The following is a 16,089-nucleotide window of genomic DNA, read 5'->3' as shown; positions in this document are numbered from 1 at the left end:
AACATATGCAACCCTGCCAAAAATAATAAGTTAAGAAACCAGGAGACATTTGCAATCTTTATGCTTACAGGCTTGATAATTTGCTTGTTGCTAGTGTGTCCCACTTTATCCCATCCTTCTGATTGCTGGGAACTGTCTCATCTGCATCCCAAACGGACATGCTCTCACTCCCTGGCTGCAGTAGCACTTGTCCTGATGACAAAATCTTTCTCCTCTTCAGCAGAGGTATGGAGACAGGAGGACACACAGCCAAACATCAGCCTGGCCAGCCAGGCAGCTCTTGGCCCTTGCCATGGCCCCAGCCTGCTCCCCACAGCTTCAGCTCCGGTGCGCTATGGGAAATCAGATGCGGGAAGTGAGAAGGGTGTATTTTCCACATGGAGAGAAGGTATGGAGATAGTAAAACCATGGTGTTTTACTGAGCTGGCAAGCTCTGACCCCGTTTCAGCAGTCCAAGGTAGAAAACCCATACTGCGTTCTGCTACTTCAGTGACACACCATTCCCAGTGCTAGCACAGAAACAGACCGGTCCAAAAGGCAGCGTATCACCTTCCCACGAGAAGATTAACCATCCTTGGCCTTCATTTTCTTCTTATGTTCAAACAGTGATGCCGTGGCTGCCATGATCATGCAAAACCAGCAGCTGTTTTGAGCTCAAAACCACTCCTTGCAAAGCGCACAGCAGAGCTCTGAGCAGCTGCGCTTCTCTGGTTCTACCACTACCACAAGATACAATGCTATCTTTACATAGTTTCTGCACTTAGAAAGAGCCCTTCTAGCTATATTGGACTTCAGAGAGGTTCTGCATTTTCCCCTACTAATACAATCAGAAAAAAGACAGAGTAAGAGACCGAGCTTTTGGGGACGAGGGAATCTGAGGCTCTGTGGTGGTAAGCGATCGCTCCAAACACATGATGCCTTTACTGAGGCCCAACCCTCTGCCATGCCAAAACCCGCAGAGCGGTATACCGTAGCCAGAGAAAGCAGGTTTGGGGCACCCTGGCACCAGGAGGCCAGGTTTGCTGGGCAGAGGCTTGGCATAGAAGCCTCATTGCTCCTGGTTACTGCTTCTCTTCTCCCCCCCCAGCTGGACCTTTGTTCGCAGGGGCCTCGTCTCCCCTTTGCACACCAAAGGCTGGGGGCTGTAACCCAGTTTGCAGAGAGAGCCGAGGCAGCCGGCATAAATGCACATCAGAGTGGAGGAAACCCTGATCCGGGGACACCCTCACCCTGCTGCCTCGGGAGGCTCCCTGCCGCTGGAGGGCTCAAACGCTGTGCTTGAAGCCAGAGCTCGGGAAGACGAGCAGATGGGCGAGGGGAAGAGGAGAAGCATAAAATTGACGGATGTCATTTTGCGTTCCCTTGAACACTGTAAACTAAAACATATCCCAACCTTTGCCCAGGGGATGACGAAGACAGGCAGGGTGGCATGCTCCTTACAGCCCTGGAATGGAAATGGGAGCAAAGAAAAAGAGCAGGACAGTTAAGCCAGCTCTGTGCAGCGCGTGGGAGAGCTTCACGGCCCTATGCACCAACACACCAGCATCAAAGTCTTCATCCCTACATGCGTCTTTCTACAGACACACAAATCCCATTCCCTGGACCAGGTGGGTAGAACAGCAGGTTTCTCAATCAAAAGCTAACGAGGCTTCAAATCTCACTGCCCAACCTCCTTTCTGCAGGACACTGCTTTGTAGGAAGGGTGGCGCCTCGGACCCATACACGTGGCAAAGCTCTCCTACAGCCACACGCCACAGAAATGCAACACATCCATCTTGTAAGCAGGAAGCTGAGGCGGAGCAGAGCCCCTGCCTCTCTGCTAAAGGAGGCTCTCTGACAGGCACGCTGTAATGCAAGGTAGCAGGCACGGCGATGGAGCTAAAAGACAGTTTCCGAGTACAGTGAGATGAATTAACTTGACACCATCTGGTAGCAGTTTTTCATTTCTGACAATATTTAAAACTTAATTTGAGCTCAGGCAGTGATAAATAGGTCTCAGATCTCACCTGGCTTTGGTAACCTCTTGACCTAGGCATACCAAGTCATTTGTCTGAGGCTGCAGGTCCCAATATTTTATTGCTATGTCTAATCTAAATAGACTGCTGGACACTGCCCTTATTGCACCCTGGTAATCCTGGATTGATCCTGCTGAAGCAAGAAGGGAGCAATGACATCTACGTCTTTCAGCAAACACACAATGAAAGTTGATCATGTTTAAGCATGTTCTCCCAGCTGGAATCTGTAACAGATGATAGCCATGAAGCATTAGTGTTCCCAAACATCTACGGGGAGGGAGGGGAGGGTGTTTCTACTTTTATAATTATTTCTTTTAAAATCTGACTTAGTTTTAATTTTCTCACTCTAAATACTGCTAATGATTGCTCTAGACTGTGTACATAGCTCCATGCATGTATGTACACACATAGATGCTTGAGTCTCTATATGAATAAATAATCCTTTTAGACAGAACAGCACGACAGCAAAAGCTTTCAGATGAAAACATGGTGTGAAAACGTAGCATGTCTCTTCTCTTATGTTCTATGGCAAATGCAAAGGAAATTTATTGCTTCAAATCTGTGCAATCATTTTTATCTGATTACCTGTAGATACTCTATATGGCTCTGTGCAAGAGACAGTATATTCTCTGTCTCCTGCAGAGATCCCAGTTTATTAAAAGCACACCTTCATTCTTTCACATGTCCTTATGAATCTGAAGGAGCTGCTTAGAATTTGTCACTTATTTTTAACAATATAATTTTCTTTGGAAGGAACATTCTTGCTAAGCTTGACATGTGATATTTAATCACATATTGACCACTCAGTATTACTTTAATGCTTCCTGTCAGCTCCAGTACAGCAGGCAGAGTTCAAGCAACACATTTGCCTGGAGTTCAGTATTCATTTAGATCAAATTTGTCAGCTTTCAATTTTTTTAAATGTAATATTTTATTTTTATTAAATGCAAGTTAATAATGCCTTGTCAGGCCAAGGGCGTGTTTTAATGTGAACAACTCAGATGTTAAGTGAAATTGGAGCCATAACGCCCTGCTAATGGAGTCATATAATCATCTTAATGCCAGCATCTCATCCTAACACGAACACGCGCTGGCTTTGTGTTCAGTTGTCTCAGGGAGCCTTTTCAGATGTATAAAACACACCCGCACAAACACACACACACATAGCCTTTTAAAAGCACATGCTCCTGGGTGCGAGAGCCTATGATGCCTGTGTACGTTACTTACAGATTTCCACGTGCCCTTTTTTCCCCTTCATAAGGCATCTTACTCTACTGGTGACATAACAGCCCAGGTTATTAACGCTGTCTATTCTCAGCTTCATCTTTAATTTTCCATGATGCTATCTATAGTGACTTGATTTTATTTCTTTTTTTCCTTACAATATTTATGCATGCAAGTGTACACATACGAACGCAGCTTTTCTACAGGGAGGTGCAGACATAGCAAGCATGTGACTACCTAAATACATGCAACTGTGTGTGTGTCTGGGTTCGTTAATATTAGACACACACATGTACACATGTACAATTGTGCATGGTATGTAGAATAGAGTTCATCTGTGCACACTAGGCACTGTATGATACGCACCCACAAATGACAGGTGATTCTCTGCAATATTTATCTTTACTCGAGTGAAGAGTTATCCCTCTTCTTGTTCACAAAGACAAATGTCGTAGCAATGAGCAGCCATTGCACGTTACAGGGTAGGAGATGGATGGAGACTGATCTAGCCTTCTAAATATATCGTAAACTACAGCACTGTAAAGTAACTTAGCATCACAGAGGATGATGAAGCACTGCATCTTTACCAAGTGTTTCTCAGCAGCGGGACAAACCCAGGACGCAGGTCCCCACGCAGCAACTGTGGGCTCTGGAGCCGTTCAGCAGTTGTGCCATGTCGGGGATGGGTAATGGCACATTATGTCTTTCACCTCTTAAATCACCAGCTCCGAAGGGGCACAGGTCAGCCACGGCTATCTGACAGCTGTGCCGGTGCGGTGACGGCAAGGCGGTGGCCTGTGTGGCCCAGGCACACAGGTGTCCCCGTCACCAGCTACCCGTGCAACTGACACTAATTGGCACCTTTGTCAGCACGCTCCGTGGAGAGGGCAGGACCGAGCGGGCGCGGAGATGCACACACTCCTCTCACCCATGCGCCAGCTTCCCAGGTCAGGGCTGGAGCCCATTATCCCATGCAGCAGCAGCAGCCTGCGCCCTGCTCCCAGGAAAGCCGTGCTCCAGTGCTTCCCACAGCCACTAACACAATTACAGCTCAGGGTAATAACAGCAAAAGGAGGGAGGGAGATGCGCAGAGGTTATGCAATGTTTTCCAGTAACATGTGAGAGGAGAAGATGTATTGCTGTAGAGACGGCAAGGTTGTTGGGAGGGTCAGGGCCAGGGAAGAGTGAGTTTTTGTGCTGAAAGCACCCGAAGGATGTTGCAAGGTGGATCCAGGCACCCAAGGCACTTGTGCCCAAGGCTGGTGAGGGTGAGGACTGGCCTTATGGGCTGGAGAGGGACCTGACAGGGTTTCTAAACCAAAGAATTGTGTTTCTCCCCAGGTTTGCATCAAGCTCGAGGAGAAGGAGCAGTAATACCCATTTTCTCCCATAAGGAAGGTCCTCTCTGGGGCCCTGGGAGCCCCCCAGCACAGAGCAGACCTGCTTGCCCTTCACCACTCTCAGCTGAGCACGCAGAGGGCAGATAAGCCCCCGCTTCCAGGAGTGAGAGAGGGGCAAGTCAGGCGTATTTGAGATGGGGACATTGGCTTTTCCTGTGCTTGCCTCCACCATGCGAGCACACAGCAGCAAGCACAGGTATCGAGCTTTCCATCCCAGCTTTCCGTCCTCTGCCCAGGGCAGCAGCACAGATGCCCCAGGCAGGTTCTGGGATGCCCCATGTCCATGCAGGCACGGGTACGCTCATGCTTTCCACAGGCTTTTCTGGCAGCCAGGGGTACGGGCAAAGCCCTCTCCAGAGGTGAGCCCAGCTAGCTGGGAGTTAAAGGCCACATGGTACACCTTTGGCATCTGCCTCCTTACACTTCACTTTAATTGCATCCACTTAAAAAATTCCCCATAAAGCATGCTGAAAAGCTTTAATTCCCCAGCACTGCAATATCCAGACTTCAGCATGAGCCCAGCCCACCTCTGTGGCCCTGGTTTCCTCTAGTTTAGGGGTACTTCAGTTGTCATTGCTTACACCACCCAGGGAAGCACTTCCACTCCTAGGCAAACCTTCCCACTCGGTGCCATCCCCCAGCACAGGGTAAACACACACCTCTGTCAGGTTTTAGCACCCTTCAGTGGGTTTTCCAGCAGGTACCCGTCTGATCTCCAGGGTGGGGTGAGGAGCCCTTGTCTAAGCCCACATTCATCATGGCCCATGTATCTGGGAGTTGCTGGTTGGACCTCAGTTGGTGCTGGTGGGGCAGGGGCAGGCCAACACAGAGCCCAGCCTGGGACCTACTCAGAGATGGAGCTCAGCATCCCGCATCCACCACCGGGAAAGGAAAGGGAAATGTTGAAAAAAATGTGTCAGGGTACAAAGTTTTTATTCTGCCTCTGCTCTTTGGTTGGTATCCGAGATCAGCAATGTACCAGGCAGACTCAGATTGGATGGCAGACAAAACCGTGTCCGTGGGCTCCAGGGCAGCGCAGGAGGGCAGGGGCAGCTGGGCCATGGGGCTTCTGCAGCTCTCGCTGCCTGCCAGGGCATATGCAATGGTGCTCAGATAGTGGTTTCTCAGGCTTTACTGCTGTCTGGAAGTTAAAAAGAAGGGCCCTTTGCAGGGTGAAGAAGCTGCTGCACCTCTTATCACGCAGCTCAGCCCCATCCATCACCAGGGGAAGCACTTCCCACCATGCCTTTCCACAGAGTGAGAAGAAAACCCCTCTAGAAGACTCTTGTGCAGGCCACTGTGTTCCCTCTGGAGATCAGTAAGATTTTTCCAAGGGAGCCATTGCAACCGTATTTCTAGGCCTTGCTTACACCTCCTTGCTGTTTGTCCTGCGATACCAGAGCAGTGCTTCCCACCGCTGAACGCCCCACTCTGAGCCCCAGATAAATCTCAGTGCAATGCAATTAGGGCTAATGCAGGTACATCACCATAAAACAGAAGATCAGCCAGAAGAGGTTCGCATCCATTTACATGTTCATTCAGACTGTCCAGACATAATAAGCCTGTCCAGATTCTAGCCATCAAAAATGCACATAGTTGGTAATAAGGCATATATATTAATCATAACTGTGCAGTTCAAACATGAGCTAGTTTACATATGAGTAATTAGAATCACAATTGACCTTTTGTAGAAACATAGGGCTATGCCTAATTCTAGCCACCAGCATTCAAAACATTTATTTAAATAGTATTCCTACTTCCTAACTCATAATTGTATATTTTTTGAAAATCATTTTACAGCAAACTGAAAATTACTTGTATCCTGTGCAGTCAAGGAAGAGAAAGCTCTGTTCATTATACCAGCACACTCAAATGCCCAGGAAAATGGTCTAACATGTAAAAGCAGAAGAAAAAAAAATTAAAACTAAATGAATTACCACCAGGAAAGCAGTTATATTTACCCTTTATCTAAGAACGATCAAATAACATCCAGTCACGTGAGACTCCCACCTATTTACTTCCCTGTTCTGTACTATTTATTATTTCTTGTGCTAGTCAGAGAAATCCTTTTCTTTAATGAAGGACACATGTTTAAAGCAATGTGGCATTGCTGCCTTCCATGATTTCTGGCACCCTGGGCTGGAACCTTCTCGTAAAGCGCCCTGCAAGGCGGCACCAGCCTCAGGGCACAGGGAAATGCAACAAAAGCATCAGCTGGAATTACCTCTGCAGGAGGAAAATGGGGAAAAGTCCCCCTTAATTTTAGCTGCCTTTAAAGTCCATGGGTTATTTTGCAAGTCCTTCTCCATTCCAGGACGTCTGGCAAGAAAATACCAGGGATTTTGAGGCGTGGGTTTGGAGGGGTCCATTGGAGAGCAGGAATGTTTCGCATGAGTGGGGACAGCTGGGGCAAGCCCACCATTTGCAAACGTGCCTGTGGTTATGCTTTCAATAGGTGGCACTTATGAATAATAATATGCATAATCTATCTTGTGCCCAGGCAGGAGAGAAAACATAAGTGGACAAGCCTGAAGGCATGGCCGTCTATTAAAGGTTGCTTGGGAATTCTCTGCAGGGTTAGGGCAAAACTGTGCTGCTAAACATGGCTGGGGGATTTGCATGTTTAAGAAAACAGGACTAATTGAAAATCCCTCTCTTCTGGATGAGTGATTTACATTTCTTACAGATCAAATTACAGAGGTTGAAATACAGTTTTGCCCTTTTGTTGTTTATTTGATTGTGAGCTTTCATTGCTAACTTTCCTTTTTATTAAAGAGCTGCAACACAGACTGTCAGAAAAAGCCCAAATCCCCAGGCCATGCTACACACCTAAAGTCTAAACCCTGCAGAAATACACAGTCCTGCTTTGTTCTGTAGCTGTTTGTAGACACCTTGAATCAAGTACCCAGGGCTCAGGCTTTTAGTAATTAAATATAAAAATAATTAGGAAATTGCCAAAAAAAAAAAAAAAAGCAAACCACTCTCTCCTAACTATCATTGCAAATGTAATCCAGGTCTATTCCCTCAGCAGAGGTGAGGACAATATATCGTAAGGGAAAGACATGCTTGATTTTAAAGTAGTCCAAGAAATAATGAGGTATGCATCTTGGGCTTTTCCCAGAGAAATACCCATCAGACTCACCCTTGTTTTCTATCTGTTTATATAATGCCCTAGATACTTTCTTTTAAAAGAAAGAAGAATTAGTATTATTTAAAAAGAATAAGTACATGTTTAACTCGGGTAAATCCACATCCTCTGCACTGCTAACCAGGGAGAAGCCACTGCCCAGATCCCCAGGGCACCCCCGCTCCCTAGGGACCATGAGAAATGACCCCCACTCCCAGGGAGGAAACCCAGCCCAGGGAACCGCTTCCACTGGCTCAGAAACAAGCCTGGTACAGAGCTGAGGAAGAAGGCTCCAGAAATCTGGTGTTTGCCAGCAAGCCAGGGGAGAGACACAGATGAAGAGGACCTCGTCCGTGAAACAACAACTTGCCTTCAGCAGGAGGAGGTCTGTAGCTAGAGACACCACAAACACAATGCTCATTACAAACAAGATGCCAAGAGTACTTACAACGGTAAGAGATTTCTAGATGTGTAGCTTAGCTGATGGCTTAATTCCAGCAGCAACAGCAGTTTCAGAGAGCAATAGGACCCCAAGTCACCACTGGGATGAGACCTCACCACTTATTTATCACCCCTCAAACAACCCAGCTCCAGAAGATTATCAAATCACTGGTATTTTAATTGCAATGGCCATATAAGGAGCAGAGAACCTTATTACCTTAGTATTAATAATAGTTGCATGGCAGGGGTATTTAACACTGCACATCACAGCTAGCAGTTTTTTAAGTCCATATGCACAACAAGAATTGGAGAAAGCAACACTCAAGGATGCAGCATCAAACATTTCAACTTTAGTACTGCTGTTGGCCAAGAAAAAAAAAAAAAGTATCAGCATGGGAAGAAAACACATCTCCAGATCTTGATAAAGCTATGGGAGGTTATTTGGAGAATGAATTCCCTGGGGCAGTTAAAAGCGGTTGTGCTCTGCTGAAATGTATTCCATCCTGGGAGTTAGCATGGCAAGTTCTCTGAAGATGCTGTGGCGGATGAGCTGCCAGCCCAGAGTTTCCCACAATCTACCTGTGGGTGTTCCAGGAAAGCAAAATTAAGTGCTGAGAAGGAGGAACACAAGAGGAATCCAATATCAGGCTTTCTGCCCGCTTCTTCACCGCTAATCGTCTCTGTACATGTGAGCTGGGTGTAAAGTGTTCCCACATCAGAGCTGTAGCTATGCATAGGTGTAAATTACTATACAAGGTTCAAGGCAGCGTTCAGCCATGCCCAAGCTGCCTAATTAGCGGTTGTTAGTGTGGCAGAGCTATAAAGTGCTAATATTCAAATGTTATAACTGTGCTGCCTCTTGCCAAAATCCATAAAGTGTTTGGAAGCTAGCTGGTGTTACTGACAAAACTCTCTCTTCCCTTGCAAGCAGAGGATCAAAGGCAGCCATGCTAATTAACCCCTCTTTTTAGTGCATCCGTGGTGAAAATGTAATGCTGCACCAGGGCTGCTACCGCAGCAGTGCTTGGCCCCAGCAAAGCCCCGGCAGGAGATGCTGCAAGGCTGCGAGAGCAGGTCTCTTGCTTTCTGTCTCAGGTGAGGCAGCCCCCTAACTTGGGAGCTGTTTTTCTGGGTGGTGAAGATGAAAAATCCGGGGATTTTTTTTTTTTTAAAACTAATCCCTTCAACTCACACAGTCAACCTCTAAAACAAGGCCTACAGGACTGGAGAAAAGCACTCGTGTAACATATAGTACTTGACATTGCCCATGGCTAAATATGGGGAACAAGATGTTCTCTGTGGCCATACCAGGCTTCCTTAGTCATATATGCTTTAATCTGAGCCCTGCTACGGGGAGAGATACCCAGCCCGGTTCTCCCTCCCGAGAACAACAGCAGGGCGAGCAAAACGTGCATCCGCTGAAGCATGGCCAACGCGACACCAAGGCTTGGCTCTGCGCAGATCAACCCAGTCAGGCAGGAGCATGCCCTTGGTGCAGTTAATTTCAGAGTTATTTTCTATGGTTAGCATCAAAGACGTTTCCTACTCCTGCCTGCTGTTTACGTCTCACTAATTTCATAAATGGCAGCGCATGTCTGACCCACTTCCCCCCCGTGTTACACTCATCCCCTGAATCCCCTGCTGAGCTCTGATGTAGCCAGCCAGCACAGCCCATGGTGCAGAGCCACCACAGCCACCTCTGGGAGGAGAGAGCCACAGCCAAGGGGCTGCTCGGGGACCCTTGCCTAGGGGCCATCTCCCCCAGGGACAGGGGTCCCAGGCACCCAGCTGTGGCATGTGAATCCACAGGGATTCAGTCCAGCCCACCTGCATGGATGCTGGCACCTCGCAGCCCCCTGCAGCTCTGCAGAAGAGGTTGGCCGCATGAATCCTGCTTGGCAGATGGAAAAGGGACCTGCCAGAGGCAGCACGGCTTTCCCCAGCTGCAGCAGCAGCACTCCTAGGCAAGGCAGCTCGGTTTCTTCAATCTGTGGGACCACATCACCACCCTCAGCCAGCCAAACTTCTCAAGGGAGGAGATCCTCGCTTTGTATCATCTTTATAATGCTTTCCAAATACCACATAAACCCCCAAAGACTAATGCTTGAAATATATCTAGCCAGTTGACAAACAGACCTGGGTTTGCCAACACAGCTTGATTCAAGTCCACCAAAAAGAAGCCCCACTGACCTCAGGCTTTGCCTTCGTATGAGGACAGGTGGAGGTGGCAGCGAGGAGAAGGGCTGTCCTCGCCCAGCACAGCCCTCTGGCCACAGCAGCCCAGAAGTCTCTGATGCCAGGCTTGGCAGGCATAGGCATGGTGAGAGCTGGATGGGGCTGGAACCCCCCTGTAACTCTTTGAAAATGTATCCCATAAAAAAAGTGACTTTTCCCAGCATCCTACAGTTTTTAAAAATAAATAAATAAATAAGTATCATCAAAAGCAGCAGAGTCTCCCAGCAAGGCAGGCGTCAGCAGAGCTGGGCTCAATCACACTGCATGGGAGGGGAAGTCCCCAAGACAGAGAAGCAAATGGGTGTCTGCAGCACAGCATAAATTAATACAGCAGCTGCTGCTTTTGCAGGGAAATCAAGCCCCAGCCATTCCCTTTCACCAACAGAAACTTCACAGACGCACTATAGGATATTTCATTACTAAGTATTTCAAATTTTCAACATGAAAAATATTCCCTAGCATTCGGTACATTATTTGTTTCATAGGGAGGGGATTAACATTCCTGGGACTCAGAAAACAGGCACATACCACTGAAGCAAGCAAATATGATTATTGCTTTGTTTTCACAGGTCCTCGTGCAGGCGACTGCAGGTCTCGATACACTTCAGGCCTCTGTCAAAGTATGGCACCCCTTCATTAACACTTCAAGGGCTCTGGGTCTGGGGAGGGGAAGGACTCCAGACTCGGAGGCAGATTCTTCACCAGTTTACACCATGTAAATGTGGGATTACTCCTGATTTATGCTGGTATGGCTGAAGGTAGCACCTGTTCCCTTGTATTTATATACGTCTTCTATAAAAGATAAAAAAATCAAAACACACGCACACAAAAAAGACATTATTGTCTCTTTTACACCATAACTCTGGAATAGCAAAACCAACTCCAGATAGTCAGAATGTCTTGGGGAGGTGATCAGGCCCAATGGCTTTATTTCCAGAGCTCTGCTTCACCTCCAAATTTTAAAAATGGGATGTTCATGCTCTGAGGCAAACCTCATTTTCCAGCTCAAACATTTTATGCAATATTTTAGTAGGTTGTTTTATACTGCCGTACAGTCTCCAATTTTAAGTATTATCAATAATGTATTCTTCCATGTAACCTCTTTAACACTCACAATAGAATAAACTAAAAAAAACCCACATCAACAAAAAAATTGTCTCCGCTTGGCAATGCTGTGTGAATGCTAAATTTCCCATTTCACAATGCAGCCATCACTATAAAACTCTGAGGGCGGATTAACGCTCTTCTGGTACTTCACTGTATCAGAACATGGATTTGCAGACAACAGCTGCAGCAAATTCCCTTGACTGAGAAGAATTACAAGTATTATCACCTAGATCATTAAACTGGGTTCATAGATTGCAGAATGTCTTCAATCAATTCATCTAAGATAACTTGAAGCCAGCTGGACCCCCTCAGTGAGAACTTGACTTAATTGGCCAATAAGTGGCTGGAAAAGGTGCATGCGATTTGATAAAATTACAGACTGCAGAAGTGATTACAGTTTGGAGAACCGCAGAGGGTAGCCTCCAGGTCAGCCCTTTTGGAGAGGGCTAAGTTAATGTCCACTATTAAGTGCTGCTGTGAAAAATGTTGGCCCACTTGGTGCTCAGATGTAAAGTGTATCCAGGTCATTCCTCAGCTGATGGAGGGAGAGATGTGCACATTTATCACTGCTCTGGCCTCATTTCTGCCTTGGTAATAGTCATACGCTAACAACTGCTGGCAGTTTCATGGTTTTCTGGGTACCCTTCATTTTATTGGCATAACTAAAATATTATCTGAGCAAAGCAATCCATCTGCTAAAGAAAAACACTTTCCTTCAATTATGTCCCCTGAGTCTTTTCTTAAGAAAGGTTAAAGCACCAGGAGTTGAAAAATATACATTAGTTTGTTTTTATTCTTTCCAATCTACTGCAAATATGCTCGCTTGTTACTGGATAAGCGGTAGGTCTACATATTTACCACCACAGAATGTTAGGGAATATGCCTAGCTCTAGGAAAAGGGTAAATCCACAACATCGGATTAGCATTTAGGTACAAATCATTATTTAAAAACAATTGCCTATCCTCCTCCCCACTCCCCCCAAAAAAAAGATAGAAGAGATTGCATAAGCAATTTCTCTGTAATTTTATATTTAATAATGAAATAGATCAGGTAATTTGCAGAACAGCAATATTTTAAAAAATGGAGATGCAAAGAGTGCAAAGAAACCATCGCGTTACTCGATTGTGTTAAACATCACGGAAAAACAGAGCTTGATCCTGCTTGTGCTCAGCAGGCAGGGCTCCCATTGACCTTGGCGAGGGGCTACCGCATGCGGGTGCCTCGCAGGCATTAACCCTTTTGTTAGAGCCCACCCCAAGACAGGGCTTGCAATCACTTCTGCACCGATAGAGTGTATCTGCTGGGATTCCATGTTGCTGAGGCTGCATATTTTTCATGGATTGGATAATTTTCACGGGTTTTGTTTTGTTATTTTTAAATCCCTACCTTTTACAGAGCTAGCTCCAAGACTCAGGTATCTGATGCAGATATTCAGAAGTAGCTTGGGCTCATTTCAAGGATTTTTTTTTTTGCTGATAGCTAAGTTGTTTTAATAGTAAATGGTGTAACACACAACCAAAAGCCTAGGGGTTGCACAGTTTACTAGATGTGCGCAAAACACAATGAAGTATGGAAGGACAAGTTACGCATCTTAGCATCAAAACAGGGAAGGATGGGGCTTTAACAAAATTATTTTAGGCTGCAGGTATTAAGTCAGAGAAGAACTCTACTTAAAAATAAGGTACAAAATGCCTACTTTTCATAAATGCTTTCCGTTCATAGGTTGGAGCAACAGCCAAAATCCAGTTTTATTTCACCTGCAGACAGAAATTAGGTTGCCATTCGGTTGCTGTATTTCCTACCATATAAAAGAACATATGTTTCTTACCAAATAACCACAGAAGTCCCTTCCCACCCACCCACCCACAAAGCACAGTCGCTCAAGGCACAGGATGAGATAGGCTCTGTGTGGAACTGGTCTGCAGGTTTTGGGTGGAACATCTGTTAATGGGAGCTCTCCTAGGAGAGGAGGTGTCAGGTTTGGTTTTTCCTTTACTGTGGGGAGAGGATGCCCTTTTCCAAATATTCCTGGTGAAAGCAATTAATTTTGGTCATGTAAAAATGACCCTTCACTTTGAAATGTTAATGCAGAGAGTGAGAAAGAAATTGAAAAGGGGTCAAAGCAAACCAAGGTGTCCCCAGATTGTCAACAGGACCACGCAGCAGTCCCTCCACTCCGCCCCCCATTTTTGGTCTCCCCAGAATTTTGTGGAATAAACTTATTTTAGCCTGCAGTCCTCTGGGAATTGTAACTCTGTCCTGGCCACAGAGAAGTGCCACTTGGTGGGACTGAGCTTCATGGCTGGGACAGGGACTGGCCCCAGCTTGTCCTGTTCTCTGGGATCTCCTTTCCCCACAATGACTTTTGTCTTTCCCCCTGCCCCTGCAGATGTGCTTATCACCTTCTGCATTTGGGACACTCATCCCAAACCTCTGCGTGGAAACATGGTACCCATCACGGGCACAAAGAGGTCAGGGATGTTTCGATCCCTGGTCCTGCCACTCCAACCAGGTATTTCAGTTAAATGGGTAGTACTTTGTTCTGATGTCTTTATTGCTAGAAAAGATGTTCATCTTTCTTGCTGTCTTACATGGGAGAGAGTAGAAAGGCCTTAGCTGCACTGGGTATTCACACTCTCAGCCCATACGCCAGCACAGGCAAATTATTTTCCCTACTTAGCTCTTCAGTGTTGCCTTGCTGGCTAAGCCCTGATGTGAAAAATCCCTTTCCAGGCAAATTCCAGCATTTTAAGCATTGTCCTGATTTAGCAGAAGGGTGCTGCCTGCCAAGACTTACCTTTCAATGCATGGTGGATGCCCAGGGGGCTGCCAGGTCTCTGCTCGCAGCTCTGCAAGAGCGGCCCTGCATGGCCAGGGTCAAACTGGAACCACGTGGCTTCATTGCCACCGCATGCCCAATGTGACCTTGAACGCAATGGCTCCATCCACCAGCCTGCAACCAGTCGGGTCTGCCACCTAGCATGGGAGGAAAAGGGAAACTGATTGAGTTGTCCATGATTTAATCACATTAGCATCCCTAGTGCTGCCACTTTTCATGTCCCCACAAGCTCGGGCCATGTTTGCGGTTACTGGAGCTCCCACACACCCTGGGGCGCTGGGTTTCAGACACGCGCTGAACTGTCGCTTGCAAATTTAGAAATCTATTTTTAAAGCAAACTAAGCAAACAACGGTGCTTTCTCTGCCTGTCATAAAGATCATTAAAGGAACAGTTGCTGGCGGGGATTTCAGTGGCAAACAGGCCAGGCTTGGCAGGGCAGGACCTTTGCTCCAGCTCACTGCTTTCAAGCTGAACCGAAGCGACGGCCCTCGGTAGCCCGTCATGCCACCAGCCCTTCATCAGGAAGCTTCAGCCAGCAGACCAGCGTGGGCTGATCCAGCAGTCCCCAGAAAAACTATCTGAGAGCTTTCACCTTTGAAGGGAGCAGCTCTCCAGGTCAGTCCTGTTGCCCAGGAGGAGAGGGTGAAGCCCACTGTGGTGTTCCAGTACAGCCCTGTGACCACCTTGGCCTTTCCTCTTCATGTACAGATGGGAGTCCCGGCAGCCCTGCTGTGCTCACTGCTGCAGCTCTGGCATCGTGCTGCGGGCCTTGCGGGGTTCCGTATTTTCCTGAAGTGGCTCTGGCCCCCAGATCTGCTCGACCGCCTGAGAATGGCAACCCCACTCCAAACAGCGAGTGTTTCTCTTGTCATGAGCAGAAATGCAAGAGCCAGCACCAGAAAGAGAACACAAACACATTTCATATTTTCTTTAACATCAAGATCTTTAAGACCAACTCACTTCCCTGCTCCAGACTTGCAGTGACTAAGGACTGCGATGCTGACTACCCATTGTGTACAGCTGTGGTCCCACTCGTCCCTGCTCAGGCTGAGCAGGGTGGTGTCCCCCTGTTTCAGGTGCCTCCACAGGGCAGCATGGAACCCTCAGCCTGGAGATGCTGGAAGCCAGGGCAGCAGGACCACTGCCTGCTCCTGCACAAGGGTTAGCACAAGGGTTAGCACAAGGGCAGATGGGTTTGAAGCCAGACAGGGACCACCGAGGCAGGGAGCCCTTCCTGCCACTGCAGAGAGAGGCTTGAGGAGGGGGACAGAGAGGAGCCCACAGCTGCCCAGATGTTACATTCTCTTTCCTGCAGCTGAGTTGCTGGAGCTGCTCGAGCCACCCAGCCCAATATTTTCCATTTGGCTATAGCAATCACTGCAGTCTAGGGGCCAGCAGAGAAGACCCACTGCTGAGAGCCCTGTACTAAGCTAGAGAACAAGGAGTGGGAACGGGCAGATCCCACGGCTGAGCTATAGGCAAGGCACTATTTATTGTACCCTGCAGGTAAGGGCCAGAGCCACACACTTTACTCAGCAAACAATGGAGATGTATGGGTCCACTGTTTGGCATGTTCCAAACATTGCACTCCATCAGCATCCTTAGGGTGTGTGTATTATTTTTAATTGTTAGACACAGAAGTAACTCAGATAACCTTTCCTTCCTTTTTTGTCTTTCAGGACCACAAATGTGGTGTAGA

This window comes from Falco cherrug, chromosome 12, assembly GCF_023634085.1.
Source record: "Falco cherrug isolate bFalChe1 chromosome 12, bFalChe1.pri, whole genome shotgun sequence".
In the NCBI taxonomy this organism is placed as follows: domain Eukaryota; kingdom Metazoa; phylum Chordata; class Aves; order Falconiformes; family Falconidae; genus Falco; species Falco cherrug.
This window is presented reverse-complemented; position numbering follows the sequence as displayed.